A 19,417-nucleotide genomic window follows, 5' to 3' on the forward strand; every position below is an offset into this window, starting at 1 on the left:
TATTGAGAAGGTCATTCTGTTCAAGATACCTCACTATGTTCGAGCTCAGAATATGGTCTAAGATTCTACAACAAATCGATGTCAAGGATATTGAACAGTAGTTCTGTGAATCAATTCTACTCCCTTTCTTGTGAACTGTGCATTTTTCCATGAATTGGACGTGGTGTTTTTGTTCGAGGGATCTATAATAGATTATAGTGAGAAGAGGCGCTAACTCAGCCGCAAATTCAGTATGGAATCTGACAGGGATTCCTTTGGGCCCTGGAGCTTTGTCCAGTTTTAATGATTTTGTTACGTCTTCTTCACCACTACTTGTTATGACAGATGGCCACTTGTTAGCAGCAGACACAGTGGCTGCACCAAAGACTGAGACGGCATGGAATTTTACAATTATTTATTGAACTTTCTTTACAATTTCTCCCTCTTCGTCGCTGCCCAGTCTTGCGGGTCCCTCCACCTGGTTGCTGCTGTGTAGATTCTCCAACAACGGTCGCAACACGCCCCGCTGATTGCATTCGGAGGCTCAGGACACCAGTGCTCCACTGAAGCGAGGATGCCCTGTGATTGAGATGAACTCGTCGCCGTGAGGTCAGCTGCTGATGCCTGCTGCACCGACGGCTGGGAAGCTGTCAGTCGTGATGTGAGTAAGATCCTGTCATGGACGGACCACGCGCTGTGGTTGCCGTGAAGTCTCTGCGTCAGTCCCCGGCGGCGCTTGTGACCAAGACCGCGCTGCGGCCGGTCGTGCTGGAAGTTCTCGCTGTAGTTAGTCAGCCATGGTGCCGACCAAACTCGGGCTGACCACCAGAGCGGAAGTTGACATCTGGCGGCGAATGGATGACTCCTGCGAGCTGGAACAGACTTCCAGAATCGTCACCTACGAAGATTGAACATTCGGACACGGACCACATCCGTCCTCAGATCCGAACTTCTTCCTAATGGCTTCTGTCTGTTGCTGCCTGTGCTCCACTATTATATCCGGCAGGAGGACGTTTTTTACCCTCGATGGTAGCTTTTTGTTATTACCCACGCAGTATATTGCAGCGTAACTTAGCGTGCTGGCCTCACTTCCCCTTACTCAGCACTCTCCAGGCTTTGCTCGGCACTCTGTCTGTGTGTGTCCTTGCGTCAGCCGGTTGGTAGACTGCCGCTGTCAGCAAGGCTATCTGTGCCGCACTTACTCTGCAACGCCTCGGTCGTTGGCTGCCTCTGTGTTGCCATTCTCCTCTGCATGAAGCAACGCTTACTACATGTGGTCACAACACTGCCTCCTCCTAAAAGTTAAATTCATCCCCAAATTTACCCTATACGTTCACTCTAGTTCTATCCTATAGTCTACACCCAGGTTGCCCCCTGACTCATGCCCTACTGGTAATCCATTCTACAGGAATCTCATGGAGCGGTCTTGCATTAACCTGCTGAATCCTCTGTTTTAATAAGACATATACCACAGCGATAAATACAATCAACACGGTAATAGTACTGGTTGAAATACCAATGGTCACTATGCTACGTTTCTGCTTGGTATCGTACTCCTCCACATGCCTTAATAATTGTTGCATTGAAATTTGACCTTTCTCCGAATCTACTAGTTTATCTATCGTTTGCAATAGTGTAGCATCCAAGGTGTTGTTAATATATGTAAGATTTTCTCCTGGAGCGATACTGATTGACGCACCTGGCCAGTACAGCGTCAGATGATTATCTGTAACCTTGGTGACTCCTGTGACTGTCGCTGGTAAGCCGAAACGATCCCCTACTATTTCACAATTTGTCCTGTTGATTAGCAAACCACTCTCCCGTAATTCCATCTCCGTTGTTGCTGTCCAATTCCCATTGTTAAAACACTTGGCTGATATCCTCTCCGTAGCGAATACTGAATACAACGAATGCCTCCCAACTTGCTGAAAATGTGGCGTAGGCTTCACTATTATTCTCCGACACTCCAAAGCTTCTGCTTCTATCCTAAATAACTGGATCTCACACGACCCCTTTCCCGTGAAAACAACCCGTGGTGGACAAATGGAAACTGACTCCGTTAGACATCTACTCAACTCTAAACTCGACATAATAGCATGAGTATCCCCCTCCTTAGAAATTAATAAATCCTCCTGTGTCCTAAACTGTATGCCCTTCCCCATGCACTCCCATCTGACCGGATAAGGATGCACTATGTAACTGTGATACTGTCTCCCCACACTAGTTACTGGAAATCTAATCTCTAAATACATCTTAACTAGATCCGTTGTTACCTTAATCCTAGACATATGATAACAAAGTTGACAAACTCACTTCAATTATCGGCACTACATGCTCTACACCCTCTGGAAACTCCCCCTCTGTCTGCTTCAGACTCAGTTTGAATTTTTCTGGTGACCTCAACATCACACTCACCTGCCCGTCCAATGTGTGAGTACTGTCTCTTGCAATTCATCCATCATCACTCGTGCATCACCAATGCTGTTAACCAGTCCCGTAGCAATTTAGCCATTTCCAGCTTCCTTTCCACTATATCAAATCGTGTTTGTACCTGTTCAATAATTTCTGTTTTTGTTCTATTTATGCTCATAACCCTGTAGCCATCCCACGCCCCACGCGTGTCACATTCAACAACTCTGTACCTAATCCCCATATTTCTGTTGTGTGTATATCCACTTGTACCACATCCTGCGTCACCTACAGAATGGAGAGAGAAGGAAAAACTCCCATCACTACCCCTTAATACCAATAAAATAACCCTAATCCGTGCACAAAAATAATACACACATGATAATTACTGCTAACTACACATCCCTCGAACGCAACTTATACTTAATACCCGGTTTACTGTCAGCTTCTGGCGTTTCTTTTCGCTTTCTGCCAGAAGGAGAAGTACATATACATGAATCTGCTACCCCCTGGAATGGCTTAACTCTACTAACGTGAACCACCGTTATCTTGGTAGGCAATTGTAATTTTACATTGACAGGTGATGTCATTTCCACTATCCGGTACGGTCCCTGGAACTTGTTTGTGAACTTCTTGGTTCTCCCTTTTGGAACATACGGATTAGCTAGTAGCACCCATTGGCCTGCTCTGTACTGTGGCAACTTCCTCGTTGTACCTCCCATCCGTTCTTGTCGTTCCAACGCTTTCATGTTAGCTCGTCTAACTGTCTGCCATACTTCCTTAATGGTTTTCGCAAATTGCCTCACATGCACGCCCTCAGCTCCCAACCTTGGATGAAGCTTGTCAAAAGGTGATGGCATCTTCCACCCATACACCACTTTGTACGGCAACAATCCTGTCGATGTATGTACCTTACTATTATATGCACTGGTTACGAATTGCAAGTACACATCCCAGTTGGTGTGTTGACTATTTACATAGTGACTCAACATCTTAGTGTTCGTGCAATGCACTTTGTCCGTTTGCTTGCAGATGGAATGGACTAGTCTGTAGTTTCTGTACCTTAAGTAACTTACTCAGTTGCTATATCAGATCAGACTTGAAATTAGTACCTTGATCCGAGATTAAGGACTGAGCTATCCCATACCTGAGTAACCAATTATTAACTAAAGCTTGTGCCACCGTACTTGCTTTCTGATCTGGTAATGCGACCATGACTAAATACCTAGAAAAGTGGTCAATCACTGTTAACACATACTTATTCCCTGCTGCACTCCTATTAAATGAGCCTAATACATCAATTCTGATTTGTTGGAAAGGTCAATCTGCCTCTGGTAATCTTTGAAGCTGAATCTTTTGATGGCTCAAGTCCGCACGCTGTGCGCATGGCACACAATTCCTGACGTACTCGTCCACGTCTTGACATCGTGTCCTCCACCAAAACTTCTCCTCTATCTGCCTATCCATAGCTCTTCCCCCGCCATGTCCTGAAAGAAAATGGTCATGCCCCAGTTGCAAAACTTCTGCGGTTGCATTCTGAACAATTGGCAATCACTATCCACGGCTTGTGCCTTTTTCACCTTATCTTCAGTCACCCCTATTACTTGTAATACTGCCACTTTCCTGCTCAATGTGTCAGCATTGACACGTTTCACACCTGGCTTGTGTATTACCTCATAATCGAACTCGCTGAGTTCCAGTGCCCATCTCACTAGCCTACTCGCTGGGTCTTTCAGACCTAATAACCACTTCAGAGCTGAATGATCCGTCACAACCTTAAACCTTCTACCCTACAGATAACATCAAAAGTACGAAATCACGTATATTACTGCTAACAATTCCTTCTCCGTCGTGGAGTAATTTTCTTCCGCCTTGTTAAGTTGATGAGACGCGAATGCAATCAGATATTCTTTGCCATCAATTTCTTGCCCAAGTACAACCCCAAGAGCGTGATTGGATGCGTCACATTGTAGTATACACTCCTTCGAGAAGTCTGGAAACTTCAAAACTGGATCTGATGTCAGTATCCGTTTCAACTCTTGAAATGCTTCCTCGCAGTCTGACGCCCACTGGAAGGTAACACCTTTTGTTAGCAACTTAGTAAGTGGCCTCGCTGTTTCTGCGAACCCCTGTACGAATTTTTGATAATAGCTCGCAAGACCAATATATGATTGCAGTTGTTTAACAGTTTGCGGAACTGGAAAATCTCGTACTGCAGAAGTGAGACGAGGATCTGTCCGTACCCCATCCTGACTGATAACATGCCCAAGATAATTTACTTGTGCTTGCACAAAAGAGCATTTGTCCAAACTTAATGTTAGCCGTGCTGCCTCTAATCTCTTAAACACCTCCTCTAACCATTCCACATGCTGCTCTATATCTCTTGAAAAAACTATAATGTCATCCAGATACACCATGCGTTTTTTCGGTTTCAACCCGCAAAGGACTCCATCCAACAACCTCTGAAATGTTGCTGGAGCGTTTTTAGTCCAAATGGCATTCTTTTATACTCGAAGTGACAACAATGCATCTTAAATGCTGTTTTTGGTCTGTCCTCCGGACATACTTCAATCTGGTGATAACTGCTTCGCAAATCCATAGTGGAGAAAAATTTACACTGCCCTAGGTTGTCTAACGTTTCCATGATATTCGGAACCGGATATACGTCCACCACTGTCCGTTCATTCAAATGTCTGTAGAAGCAACAAAAGCGAAATTTTTTCGACCCATCCGGTGTCTTCTTCGGAACTAGGACCACGCTACTAGACCAAGGACTATTACTGTGCTGGATTATCCCATCTTCCAGTTGCTGCTCTATTAATTGCTCTACTACTGGTTGTAATTGTTTTGGTAGTCTGTATGGCTTACGATACATCGGAGCGTGATTCCCTGTCTGAATATGATGCTGTGTTATCGGTGTAGCAGGTAACGTACTCTGTGCTTCAAACAATGCTTTATACCTTAGTAATAATGCTTCCATACCCGAACGATCATTTCCTCTCAAATGATTTACCTTGTCACGAAGTGCAGACGTGCTGACAGTTTGCTTTACATCATAGTCTAGCCTCGAACTATCGATGTCCTCTTCATCCATTAACTCTACTGTGGCTATTACTAATCCCTTCGGCAGATCGACATCATCCCGCCCGAAGTTATCTAAACTCACCGGTACCATAAACTGCACGTTTATGTCCGTTACCTGTGATACACTCCTACGAATAAAGCAATGCTTTTAGTCTAAAACCTCATTACTTGGTAGTGGCTCTACCAAGAATAACCCCTGCTGTGGCACATCGACATCCACCGGTACCCAGATCAACTTCCCTGTACCTGTTCGTACTTTGTCACACGAAATCACCTTTAATGCACTTGTACACAGTTACTTGGTATCACCTTAGCTATTGGCGCACCTTGCGACTCTGAAACATTTGCAACAGCTGTACCCATTGAGAACAAGTTCCCATCGAGTTCCAGCGTATGTTGCGAAACGTCAATTTTGGCGTGATGTTTAATCAGAAAGTCCAACCCAAGTATCGCTGAAAATCCCTGTCCCACAGTTGACAACACCTCCATTTGCTCCCAGAACCACATGTTCCCTATCTTGAACTTGAGCTGTGCTGTCCCTAGTGCATCTAATTTTTTATCACCTACTATGCGCAATCTGTATCTCGGAGCTTCCAATCCTTTCTTGCCCACGAGGTCCACACTGACAACTGATACATGCGCTCCAGTATCCACTAAAACTCTTTGCTACTTATCTTTTATCCAAACCATCAAACTACAACCCGCCTCTTTTTGCAGTCTCTGAGTACCTCTTTTTCCTGGGAATGCCTGACGGCAGGAACACTCGCTTTTTCGTTTAACAGTTTTTTACCTGCTGCATCATTAACCCGTTTTTTGGCTTTACACTGCCGTGCCTTATGCCCTATTTTCTAACAATTGAAACACTGCAGTTCCCAACACTGTCCCTTAAAATGACCTTGCTTCCCACAACAGTAACACTCTTTGGAAGACGAAAAAATTTTCTTGGCATTGCGACTTCTACTGGTGCTATCCACTTCCTGCAAATGTGTAGCTATGCACAATGCTGCTGCTAAGTCACTTGGATTTTCCATCCGTATCCGGCGTGAAAAATCCGCCGAGACCCCTCGCAAAAATGCGTCTAAAGTTCTATTCTCTATGTCTATCAATAGAACTTCATTTGCACTCGCATCTTGCATTAACTCATACGTGGGCGCATTCGTTATTCTAATTCTGTCTGAAAATTCTTTTACCATTTCACCCATTTTTTGCATCATCCTCCCAAATTTTTCTCTGCAAAATCTGGCACTGTTTTGTTTCCTAAACCTTTGCAATAATCCCTCAGCCAACTCTGTGAACGTAGTAGCATCCATTAACCCTTTGTGGTATGCCACATAAGTCTTTGCGTCACCTACTAACCGTAACCTCGCCATTTGCAAACACATTCCATCTGACCAGCCACACAGTCTAGCCGAACTATGTACGTCACCAATGAAAACATTCACATCCTCTGATGTTTTACCTGAGAAGGAAGGTATCAAATTAGCCGCTGAACAATCTGCCACACTGGAAAAGACAGTACCCTTGCATTCTACACTATCGCTTCCTGAGCCTGATGGAGTATTTTGCAACAGTTGTTGCTCCATCCTCTGCATGTGCTGCTTTTGCAACTTACTTTCTTCAATTAATTTCTTAACTTGCTCTGTCAATGCGACTACGGCATCACTTGTGCCGGTTGCATGTGTCTCTGGCATTTTCCGTGTGGTATGCCTCACCTCACAAAAATAAAATTGTATTACGCAGAAGCAAGTTAATTCCTAGCACGTCTAATGGCAATCCATCTAGACTTATCACATTGCCACGTTACATGACCATAGAAGCCACACACATCACAAGTGCTTGGTACAAATTTATCGCTAGGAACGACGTGACCTGTTAATCCACACACTACACATTTAGTTGGTACTTAGTTAACATGACTATCATTCCCATGAAACTGCGATAAGTCTACAAGGCTGCTAGGCCTAAGGCTGCTAGGCCTTTCAATGACACTCTCACATCCCTTAACGTTATCCTCGACATTTCTAGCTACACAGAAAACATAGAGAGAAGGCAGTTGCTGGACTCACCCTATTTGGTGTTTTTCGGTTGCTCCGCACGGTGCTAGTCGAAGTCGTGGCGTGGGTGCACCTGACATCACTTGTTAAGGAGCTTCCAATACTTGTTACGACAGATGGCCACTTGTTAGCAGCAGACACAGTGGCTGCGCCAAAGACTGAGACGGCGTGGAGTTTTACAATTATTTATTGAACTTTCTTTACAATTTCTCCCTCGTCGTTGCTACCCATTCCTGCAAATACCTCCGCCTGGCTGCTGCTGTGTACATTCTCCGACAATACGCGCAACGCGCGCCGCTGATTGCATTCAGAGCCTCAGGACACCAGTGCTCCACTGAAGCAATGATGCCCTGTGATTGAGATGAACTCGCCGCCGTGAGGTCAGCTGCCGACGCCTGCTGCACCGACGGCTGGGAAGCTGTCAGTCGTGACGTGAGTAAGATCCTGTCATGGACGGACCACGCGCTGTGGTTGCTGTGAAGTCCGGGCGTCAGTCCCCGGCGGCGCTTGTGACCAAGACCGCGCTGCGGCCGGTCTTGCTGGAAGTTCTCGCTCTAGTTAGTCAGCCCTGGTGCCGACCGAACTCGGGCCGACCACCAGAGCTGAAGTTGACATCTGGCGGCGAATGGACGACTCCTGCGAGCTGGAACAGACTTCCGGAATCGTCACCCACGAAGATTGAACATTTGGGCATGGACCACGTCTGTCCTCAGATCTGAACTTCTTCCTAATGGCTTCTGTCTGTTGCTGCCTGTGCTCCACTATTATATCCGGCAGGAGGACGTTTTTTACCCTCGATGGTAGCTTTTTGTTATTACTCCCCCAGTATATTGCAGCGTAACTTAGCGTGCTGGCCTCACTTCCCCTTACTCATCACTCTCCAGGCTTCGCTCGGCACTCGGTCTGTGTGTGTCCTTGCGTCAGCCGGTTGATAGACTGTTGCTGTCAGCAGGGCTATCTGTGCCATGCTTACTTCGCAATGCCTTGGTCGTTGGCTGCCTCTGTGTTGCCATTCTCTGCTGTGTGAAGCAACGCTTACTACATGTGGCCGCAAAAATTTTCAATTGTTTCTCAACACCACTGACACTAGTACTTATTTCATTCATCTTTTCAGTGGCTTGATGATTAAATTGGGGTAGTTCTCTTGGGTTTTCTTTTTTAAAGGAACATTTGAAGATCGAGTTAAGCATTTCAGCTTTTGCTTGGCTATACTCAATTTCAGTTCCTGTCTCATTCACTAGGGACTGGACACTAAATTTGGTGCCACTTACAACCTATACATATGACCAGAATTTCTTTGGATGTTGTGTAATTTCATTTTACTGTATTCTGCTATGGTAGTCATTGAGGGCATCGTGCATTGCTCTTTTCACTTTTCGTTCAGCATCTCTCTATCTATCTATAACCCTTCACTTTGTTTTACACCTGTTATGCAGTTATCTCTGTTTCCTTAGAAGTTTTTTAACGGTCACTGTACACCATGGAGGTTCCCTCCCTCTACACTATCCAGTGTGTGGTCAACTATTCTCTTAAACTTAAGCCAGAGTTCCTCTACATGCACCTGACCTTGCTGAAAGTTTCAAGATCCTCATTGAGATATGATATCACTGATTTTTTTTATCTATTTTACTGAACATATATATCTTTCTGCTTGTTCTGATAGGATCATTTTTCTGCTGGTTGAAATTATATTCCTTTAATTTTTAAAGCCTTTTGCAGAATCATGTAATATGGTAGCTAATATGTTACTGCATACCATCTGATTCATCAGCATTATAAAGTTCATCAGAAATGAATGTGATAAAGGAAGTAAGATTTTTGATTTCGTTTTCAAAATATTCATCTGCATCTGTGGCAGCTGATGTGTTCCACCTTTTTAACCAAATGGGGCTGGCTTTTAGAAAGGTTTTTGTTTATATTTATCACTCTTCCTCCAATATCACATCTTAAATCATACCACCACTCTCCATCTTTGCAGTAAACTGCATGAAAATGAATCATCTAGCTATTTGTTCTTTGCATATAAAATGGTGTATAAACTGGGTTTTGTAATCATTTTGAAATAAAATTCAATTTCTTTTCTGTTATTCTTCCAATCTGACATCATTGACATTTCAACACCAATTCAGCACCAGTGTTTTTCTACAATTCTCTTTTATCCAGCAATATATCTGGATTTAATCTTCTTTCCCTCTGTCATTTTACACTCGCGACAAACGATAAACAACGGAGGCCTGTGGAAACCACAACACCAAACACCAAACGTAAATCCACTGGGAACCAGAGCCAGGCAAATGTCAACAACGAGCAACGACCAGAATGCAGTACCGCCGAGATAGAAACGAAATTCAGAGCGAGTACCAGACTGGCTGGACTAGGGCAGAGCGGCTCCCTGTATACGAAACTGGAGGGAGCGGCGATTGGCCGCTGTCTGCACGTGGCTTGGCGGTGGCGCCCTCGCTGCGCGAGAGCCGCTGTGTGGAATAGCCGCTGCGGAGGCGGAGCCCTCTATGGGCTGACCACGTCCATTTCTGCTGTTTGAAAGTGCGGACCAGGCGTTCCGCCGCACCATTGGATGAAGGATGGAAGGGGGGAGAGCGAATGTGTTTGATACCGTTAGCGGAGCAGAAGGTCTGGATCGAGGACGCTGTTAATTGGGTGGGGCTCGTTATCTGTGACCAACGTCTGAGGAAGGCCTTCAATGGCCAACACCTGGGCCAAGGCGGTGCGGGTGGCGTCAGTGGTGGTGGATGCCATGCGAACCACATATGGGTATTTGGAATAGGCATCAATGATGAGGAGCCACATGGAGCCTAAGAAGTGGCCTGCAAAATCGAGATGGATCCTGTCCCAGGGTTGGCTGGGTGTTGGCCAGGGCGCGAAAGATTGTGGAGGACTAGCATGATGACGCGCACACTCTGTGCAACCACGGACCAGGTGCTCAATGTCTCCATCGATCCCTGGCCAATAGACATGTCGTCGAGCCAACGCCTTCATGCGAGACATCCCCCAGTGTCCGCGGTGTAATAAGTGCAGGACGCGGTGGCATAAGTCCGGAGGGATGATCACCCGATGGGCATCAGAGTCCGTGGACTACAGGAGGACATCTTCCATCACCAAAAGTCTGTGTGAGACGTGACGCCACGGGCTGAAGTCAGTTTTCAAACATTGGGTAAGGTAGGGAGGCCAACCATGGGTCACATAGTGGAGGACTTGCCGCAGAATGGGTTCCCAGCGCGTGGAAGCGGCGATTTGCATGGCCGTCAGAGGAAATCCATCGGGAGTCTCCCGGCGGGCAGAGTCGATGTGGAAGCACTGGACTTCCTGCTGGTCGAACGCTGGATCGGGTCCTGCTGGGAGACGTGACAAGGCATCTGCATTAGTGTGTTGACTGGTGGGCTTATAGTGGATGGTGTAAGTGTAATTACGCAAGAATAATGCCCGGCGCTGAAGACGCTGAGCCGTCCATTCTGGGAGGTGCGAATGGGGCCCGGAAAGCGACACTAAGGGCTTGTGATCCGTGAGGAGGGTGAACTGCGCCCCAAACAGGTAAATGTGAAATTTCTGAACTGCAAAAATAATGGCAAGAGCCTCCTTTTCGATCTGAGAGTAATTCCTTTGCGCAGGGGTTAACTTCTTGGATGCATATGCCACAGGTTGTTCCGTCCCATCCTCATTCCTGTGTGCCAGGACTGCCCCAATCCCGTACGCTGAGGCATCGGCCGCCACCACGAAGGGACGATCTGGAGAGAAAGGCGTCAGGCAAGGGGCAGATTTTAGCATCGTTTTCAGGCGGGTGAAAGCCTGATCGCAGGCAGAAGTCCACGTGTAAGGTACCCCTCTGCGACGCAGGCGATTTAGGGGATGCGCGACGTGGGTGGCTTGGGGTAAGAACTTTAAGTAATAATTGACTTTCCCCAAAAATACCTGGAGTTCGGATACGTTTTGTGGACGGGGAAGGGCATCGATGGCTGCGACATTGCGGTCCAAAGGGCGAATGCCATCTTTACTGAACCAATGTCCTAAGTACGCCACTTCCGGTTGAAAAAAACTGCACTTCTCCAGTCGACAACGTAAACCCGCAGCCTGCAGGGTGTGAAATAAGGTACTGAGGTTGCCCAGATGTTCCTGGCGCATGCACCCCGTGACTAAGATATCATCAAGGTAATTGACACAAGACGGTATTGGTTGCGTAAGTTGCTCGAGATACCGCTGGAAAATCGCAGGGGCAGAGGAAATGCCAAACGGAAGACGCTTGTATTTATAGAGACCGAAGGCGTGTTGATAATGACGATGGCCTGTGATTCCTCATCTAACGGCAATTGGTGATAGGCTTCTGCCAAATCAGTCTTAGAAAAGTACTCGCCACCTGCCAGTTTAGCGAGAAGGTCTTCCTGTCGAGAAATGGGATAAGTTTCGACCAAAGACTGAGTGTTGACCGTAGCCCCAAAATCCCCCACAAAGATGAAGCGATCCATTGGGTTTCTTGATGACCGCTAAGGGCATTGCCCAGGCACTCGATTGTACTGGCTCGATAACCCCGCAGCCTGGAGCCGATCGAGTTCCTGCTTGACGGTCGCACGCAAAGCTACTGGAATAGACCGAGCCCGACAAAAGCGAGGCCGTGCGTTCGGCAGTAAAGTGATGTGTGCCTGGAAATCGGAAGCGCAGCCTAGGTCTGCCGAAAACAGGGAGGAAAAGGACGCGCACAGATCGTCTAGGTCCTGAAATGGAACCGTAGTTGAAACGAACTGCATTTCGTCTTGAATGGAAAAGCCAAACCGTGTAAACGCATCTAGTCCAAAAATGTCTGACACCAACGGGTGGTCCACCACAAATAGGGTAAGGGGCCGGGGAACGTTTTTGTAGATGGCCATAACAGAAAACTGCCCACGGAGAGGGATGGAACCGTTGCCGTAGGCGACCAACCTCCGAGAGGGTGGGGACTGTGGTGTCACCACTAGACACCACACTTGCTAGGTGGTAGCTTAAATCGGCCGCGGTCCATTAGTACATATCGGACCCGCGTGTCGCCACTGTCAGGATCGCAGACCGAGCGCCACCACAAGGCAGGTCTCGAGAGACTTACTAGCACTCGCCCCAGTTGTACGACGACGTTGCTAGTGACTACACTGATCGAAGCCTTTCTCTCATTTGCCGAGAGACAGTTAGAATAGCCTTCAGCTAAGTCCATGGCTACGACCTAGCAAGGCGCCATTTGTACCATTGCATGTATCTCAAGATAGTCTCACTTGTATCATCAAGAATGCTGTATACCAAAGGACGATATAAAAGTTAAGTGTTCTAGTAGCTACGTTATTTTCTTTATCACATTCATTACGAATCCTGTTCCAGATTTAACGCCAGACGGCGTGAGTTGACGCGTGCCCTTTCGGCTACTTCACTGTGGACTGGCTGCCCTAACAGTCCACTACAGGGACAATTCTGGAGACCCGAGACATGCATATGTCGTCAGATTGACCGAAGAAACTGTGGCCCCCGTATCGACCTGGAAACGGACGTCCTTGTTAAAGATGCGTAGGGTGAGGAATAACTTTTGAGCCAATGTGTCGGTCCGAGGGGCGACTGTGTGTAAAGCATGGACGGCCTCCTGTTGGTCCGCAGGGGCGGGACGGGGACGGGTCGCGCGGCTACGACAGACAGATCGAAGGTGGTCCTATTTAACACAGAGGGAACAGGTCTTCCAGCAATGGGGACAGTGAGCTCGAGTGTGGGCCGAGAAGCACTGGGGGCATGACAGGAGGGGGCCACGCGGCCGACGTCGATGGGCGACCGGCGGTTCGGATGCAATAGAGACGTCAGACAGCGAGGAATCTCGACGGCGGTGCCCTCTGGAGACTGCGCCCCGTCGACAGCAATAAGGAGTGGAGCGGTAAGTGGACTCGACCGCTGCCACCTGGGGCCGTGCCATGAGATATTCGCTCGCCGCTTGAGCAATTTCGAAGGAATGGGCAATACCCAGAATGTCTTCCAATGAGGGGTTGTCCAACTTGAACGCCGCAGTGCGGACCTCTGGATCGGACGCCAGTTGAACAACCACATCCCGAATTAACGAATCTGCATATGACGCCTTGCACTGCTGATTGGTGCACGTGAAGTTGCATTTGCGGCTGAGGCCTTGCGAATCCGTCACCCAGGAACGGTAGGACTGACCCGGTTGCTTGTGGTATTGATAGAATTCCAAGCGAGACGCAACCACATGGTATCACTGGGAATAATAGTTAGTTAGCAACACATAGATCTCGTGAAAGGAGAGAGCCACGGGGTCGGCCAATGGTGCCAACTTGTGGAGCAAGAAAAACGTGTCCGGTGAGGCCCAAGACAAGAACAACGACCGCTGCAGGGAGTCATCCGACACCTGAAAGGCCGTGAAATGTTGCTTCAGACGGTGCAGGTACGTTTCCCAATCCTCTTTTGCGTCGTTGAACGGTGGGAACGACGGCGGACGTGGGAACGTGTCTGAAAGTGGGGCACCTGGGGAAAGAGATGGGAGGGAATCTCGCTTATTGACCCTGTTTGAGAGCAACTGCAGTGAGGTCTGTAAGACCTCCAACTGCTGCTGCTGCTGCCACTCTAAGAGAGTGAGTAATTTCTCTTCCATACTCCTATGTTCCGTTTACCTCGTTGCCAAATGTAGTAACCACAACCAACAGCGGGGAAGCCGCCGGCGGTGGAGCACGCACAACCGGGACGAGTTGGACGACAGACCAACGACAACTGACACCAACCGACCACGACCGACTATGAGCGACACAACAAGGAAGAGATAAACAACGGAGGCTTGTGGAAACCACAAAACCAAATGTAAATCCACTTGGAACCAGAGCCAAGCAAATGTCAACAACGAGCAACGACCAGAACGCAGTACCGCTGAGATAGAAACGAAATCCAGAGCGTGTACCAGACTGGCTGGACTAGGGCAGAGCGGGTCCCTATATACGAAACCGAAGGGAGCAGCTATTGGCCGCTATCTGCATGTGGCTAAGTGGTGGCGCCCTCGCTGCGCGGAATAGCACCGCGGAGGCGGAGCCCTCTATTGGTTGACCACGTCCATTTGTTCTGCCGCGTGTTCGACTTCTGCTGCGGAAGGTACTAGAGGTTAAATGTATTTCCTACTTTCAGCTTGTCTCGTACACTCTTCTTCTGTTCACCATCATCTGTTTCAACTCGTGACCACACTAATAATTCACCTTTGGGTTTCTGTCACCAATTTAATGTGCATTTCCTCCCCCCCCCCCCCCCCCCTCCCCTCTATCCTTACCTCAAGATTCAGCCCCAACCTTGACCCTCCATTCTTTCCTTTTTACATTGTACGCCACATTGCTAGAAAGAGTCTTCTGAAATAAGAAATATAAGTAAATCATCCATGACACAAATACAGGCTGTGATTAGTGTGCACATTCATAAAGATCTGTTGCAGTTCTTGTAGTGTCTCAATATCTCATATATGATCTTACTTGATCTGTGAGACTCGTGAAGTATAGGTCATTACAGTTCCTATTGTAGTGAGTATGAAGCAGGCAAAAAGGAATACAAACATCTCAAAAATGAGATCGACAGGAAGTGCAAATTGGCTAAGCAGGCGTGGCTAGAGGACAAATGTAAGGATGTAGAGGCTTGTCTCACTAGGGGTAAGATAGATACTGCTTACAGGAAAATTAAAGAGACCTTTGGAGAGAAGAGAACCACTTGTATGAATATCAAGAGCTCAGATGGCAACCCAGTTCTAAGCAAAGAAGGGAAGTCAGAAAGGTGGAAGGAGTATATAGAGGGTTTATACAAGGGCGATGTACTTGAGGACAATATTATGGAAATGGAAGAGGATGTAAATGAAGATGAAATGGGAGATAAGATAGTGCGTGAAGAGTTTGACAGAGCACTGAAAGACCTGAGTCGAAACAAGGCCCCGGGAGTAGACAACATTCCATTAGAACTACTGATGGCCTTGGGAGAGCCAGTCATGACAAAACTCTACCATCTGGTGAGCAAGATGTATGAGACAGGCGAAATACCCACAGACTTCAAGAAGAATATAATAATTCCAATCCCAAAGAAAGCAGGTGTTGACAGATGTGAAAATTACCGAACTATCAGTTTAATAAGTCACAGCTGCAAAATACTAACGCGAATTCTTTACAGACGAATGGAAAAACTGGTAGAAGCGGACCTCGGGGAAGATCAGTTTGGATTCCGTAGAAATGTTGGAACACGTGAGGCAATACTAACCTTACGACTTATCTTAGAAGAAAGATTAAGGAAAGGCAAACCTACGTTTGTAGCATTTGTAGACTTAGAGAAAGCTTTTGACAACGTTAACTGGAATACTCTCTTTCAAGTTCTGAAGGTGGCAAGGGTAAAATATAGGGAGCGAAAGGCTATTTACAATTTGTTCAGAAACCAGATGGCAGTTATAAGAGTCGAGGGGCATGAAAGGGAAGCAGTGGTTGGGAAAGGAGTGAGACAGGGTTGTAGCCTCTCCCCGATGTTATTCAATCTGTATATTGAGCAAGCAGTAAAGGAAACAAAAGAAAAATTCAGAGTAGGTATTAAAATTCATGGAGAAGAAATAAAAACTTTGAGGTTCGCCAATGACATTGTAATTCTGTCAGAGACAGCAAAAGACTTGGAAGAGCAGTTGAATGGAATGGACAGTGTCTTGAAAGGAGGATATAAGATGAACATCAACAAAAGCAAAACGAGGATAATGGAATGTAGTCAAATTAAATCGGGTGATGCTGAGGGAATTAGATTAGGAAATGAGACACTTAAAGTAGTAAAGGAGTTTTGCTATTTAGTGAGCAAAATAACTGATGATGGTCGAAGTAGAGAGGATATAAAATGTAGACTGGCAATGGCAAGGAAATCGTTTCTGAAGAAGAGAAATTTGTTAACATCGAGTATAGATTTAAGTGTCAGGAAGTCGTTTCTGAAAGTATTTGTATGGAGTGTAGCCATGTATGGAAGTGAAACATGGACGATAACCAGTTTGGACAAGAAGAGAATAGAAGCTTTCGAAATGTGGTGCTACAGAAGAATGCTGAAGATAAGGTGGGTAGATCACGTAAGTAATGAGGAGGTATTGAATAGGATTGGGGAGAAGAGAAGTTTGTGGCACAACTTGACTAGAAGAAGGGATCGGTTGGTAGGACATGTTTTGAGGCATCAAGGAATCACAAATTTAGCATTGGAGGGCAGCGTGGAGGGTAAAAATCGTAGAGGGAGACCAAGAGATGAATACACTAAGCAGATTCAGAAGGATGTAGGTAGCAGTAGGTACTGGGAGATGAAGAAGCTTGCACAGGATAGAGTAGCATGGAGAGCTGCATCAAACCAGTCTCAGGACTGAAGACCACAACAACAACAACATTGTAGTGAGTAAATCTCACATGACATATTAATATATTAAGTATTACGGAAATCATACTTTATACAGAGCAGGTATAAAGCCATTTATTGTATGTAGTGCTACACTTTCAGTATCAATATAATTGACACAAACATCATCAAATCATTAATAATTTTCTTTGAAGGCATGTGCTGCACAAAGAGAACTATATGAAGATACGCTCCCAGCTAGAAACACGAGGAGGACAACACATAATGATAACAGACATAGTGTCCTGTATCATGAAGGAAAAGGAAACGACTTTCCATTCCATGAAACAAGAACTGAAGTATTTCATCCTGGTCAGAGAAACAGAAGATTATTAAGTGAGGTAAGGATGAAAATTTTGTAACTGTTTATGTGTCTTCCATCTCCATTGTGTCTTTAATCCTTTGTTGTATTCCAATAGATGATCAGTTTTTCACTGATGTATTAATTTACAAACAAATTTTAGACTGTAGTAAGAAGGGTATAAATGACATGCTATAATGCTCTAACCTCTTCCTTAGGAAATCTAGTTAATATTACCATGTTCCTAAGGTTTTGTGAGACAACCCACAACAGACCACGACCGATATAGCAAATATGTTCTTGCCTAACTGTGCATGATGGGTTGGTGCATAAGTTCGTAGTGTTTTTCCACAAGTTTTAAACACATCAGATACACATAACAGAGACTTTAGTCATCAGTGATGTATTCTCTGTCACTATTAACAACAGTCTGCCAATGCTGGGGTAACTTTTAGATCCCGCGACCATAGAAATCACATGGTTTTGTGGTGAAGATCTTGTCGAGCTGTGTCAAGGTGCATTTTCATCCAGAAAGGAAGTTCCTTGAAGAATATTAGGTAGAGAGCAGAAGAGGTCAAAATCGGAGGGCACACAATCAGGTGAATAAGGTGAATTCAGAATGAGTTCCCAACCCAACTCGTGTTTTTTGTCAGACAAAGAATCGAGTGGGTGTTATTGTGGAGTGGTATCACTTCATGCATTCTTTCTGGTTGTTGTTCTTGGACCGTGTCATCAGTGATGGTTACGCCTTGAGGAAGCAATTCGTAGTACGCAACACTGTCACTGTTCCACATTATGTTTTGTGGATGCATGCAGGTCTTCGTTTGGGCTCAACCATCCTTTTCTTTTCCTTATGTTGACGCAAAGACACCATTTCTTGTCACCAGTAACGATATATGATAGGAATGATCGGTGTTGTTCACTAACCATTTGATGATGAGCAAGCAGAGATGAACCTAAGGCCACTTGGTGATTTATTTGATCTTGGCTTAGAGAATGAATTACTCATGCACATGATTTTTGAACGTTCCCCATTGCGTGCAAATGTGACATGATGGTGGCATGATCAGATTTCATTATGTTTGTCAGTTCTTAAGTACACTGATGAGGATCACTGTGGATTAATGAGTTTAAATGATGTTCATCAAACCCCAAAGGTCTTCCTGAAAGTGAAGTGTCACAAAAGTCTGTCCAGTGCATTTTCCTCATACATGGCGCAAATTTTTCTGACTGCCTCTGCTGCTGTCACCCCTCTCTTGTATTCAGATAGAAAAATATGTCAGAGGTGTTCAGATTTCTCCATTTGGCACTCCATTTTCTAGCATCCACAGCTCCACTCACTACCTTCAGATGATGTAAACTCAAATAACAACAATGGACAACAAATAAAAAATTACAGTTGATAAATAAATCCATAGCAACCAGAATACCAAAAAGTAAAACAAAAATGCTATGAACTTGTTTACCAACCTAATATCTACCACAAAAATTAATCATAAATTATGGTAATGGAATTTTGCAATAAAAGATTATGTCTGTTTACTCAATTTATTTGTCTCCCAACAGTATATCATGGCTAACTGTATCTTTCTTTCATGTGTAGTATGGCAAGTATAGCATTCAGGTGGAGTGAGCTTTGGGCTGGAGGTTGAGCAGGCCCAGTCTTTTCACCAATACTTTATTTGCCTTACAAAGACTGATGTAACAAGATAGAAAATGCTATTATAAATGAAATATGAAGAACATTAGAAAAACGATAGATTGCTACTTACCACAAAGATAACACGCAGAGTTGCAGAGCCAAAGCCTTCTTCAAACTTCCCCCCCCCCCCCCCCCTCCATGCGCGCGGAGGTGTGTGTGTGTGTGTGTGTGTGTGTGTGTGTGTGTGTGTGTGTGTGTGTGTGTGTGTGTGTGTGTGTGTGGGCCCACACACACGCGCGCACACACACACACACACACACACACACACACACACACACACACACGCGCACACAAGCAAGCACACCTCACGCACACATGAACACTTTCTCCAGCCGGAAACATGATAGATGTAGTACTCCAAATATGTGGCCTTTGGCCTTCAATAGTGACAACAACAGTAACTTATTATAACAGAAAATATTCACTTATCTATAATAGAAAACCAAGTAAAATAGCTACTAGCTGCTTCTAGCCTGGTTACTAATAGCTACC

The 19,417-nt window shown here is 45.7% G+C and overlaps 1 protein-coding gene across 1 annotated transcript in view; it reads left to right on the plus strand.

Moving 5' to 3' along the window:
• The window catches only part of LOC126260271 (eukaryotic translation initiation factor 5B-like), a 561,696-nt gene that overhangs the window by 25,383 nt on the left and 516,896 nt on the right, over positions 1 to 19,417 (plus strand). Inside the window, exon 2 of the mRNA XM_049957597.1 lies at positions 17,078 to 17,263. The gene's annotated coding sequence lies outside the window, so the exon portion shown is untranslated. The remainder of the gene's footprint in view (positions 1 to 17,077; positions 17,264 to 19,417) is intronic.

Source organism: Schistocerca nitens, chromosome 5 (genome assembly GCF_023898315.1).
Source record: "Schistocerca nitens isolate TAMUIC-IGC-003100 chromosome 5, iqSchNite1.1, whole genome shotgun sequence".
Taxonomy (NCBI): Eukaryota; Metazoa; Arthropoda; class Insecta; order Orthoptera; family Acrididae; genus Schistocerca; species Schistocerca nitens.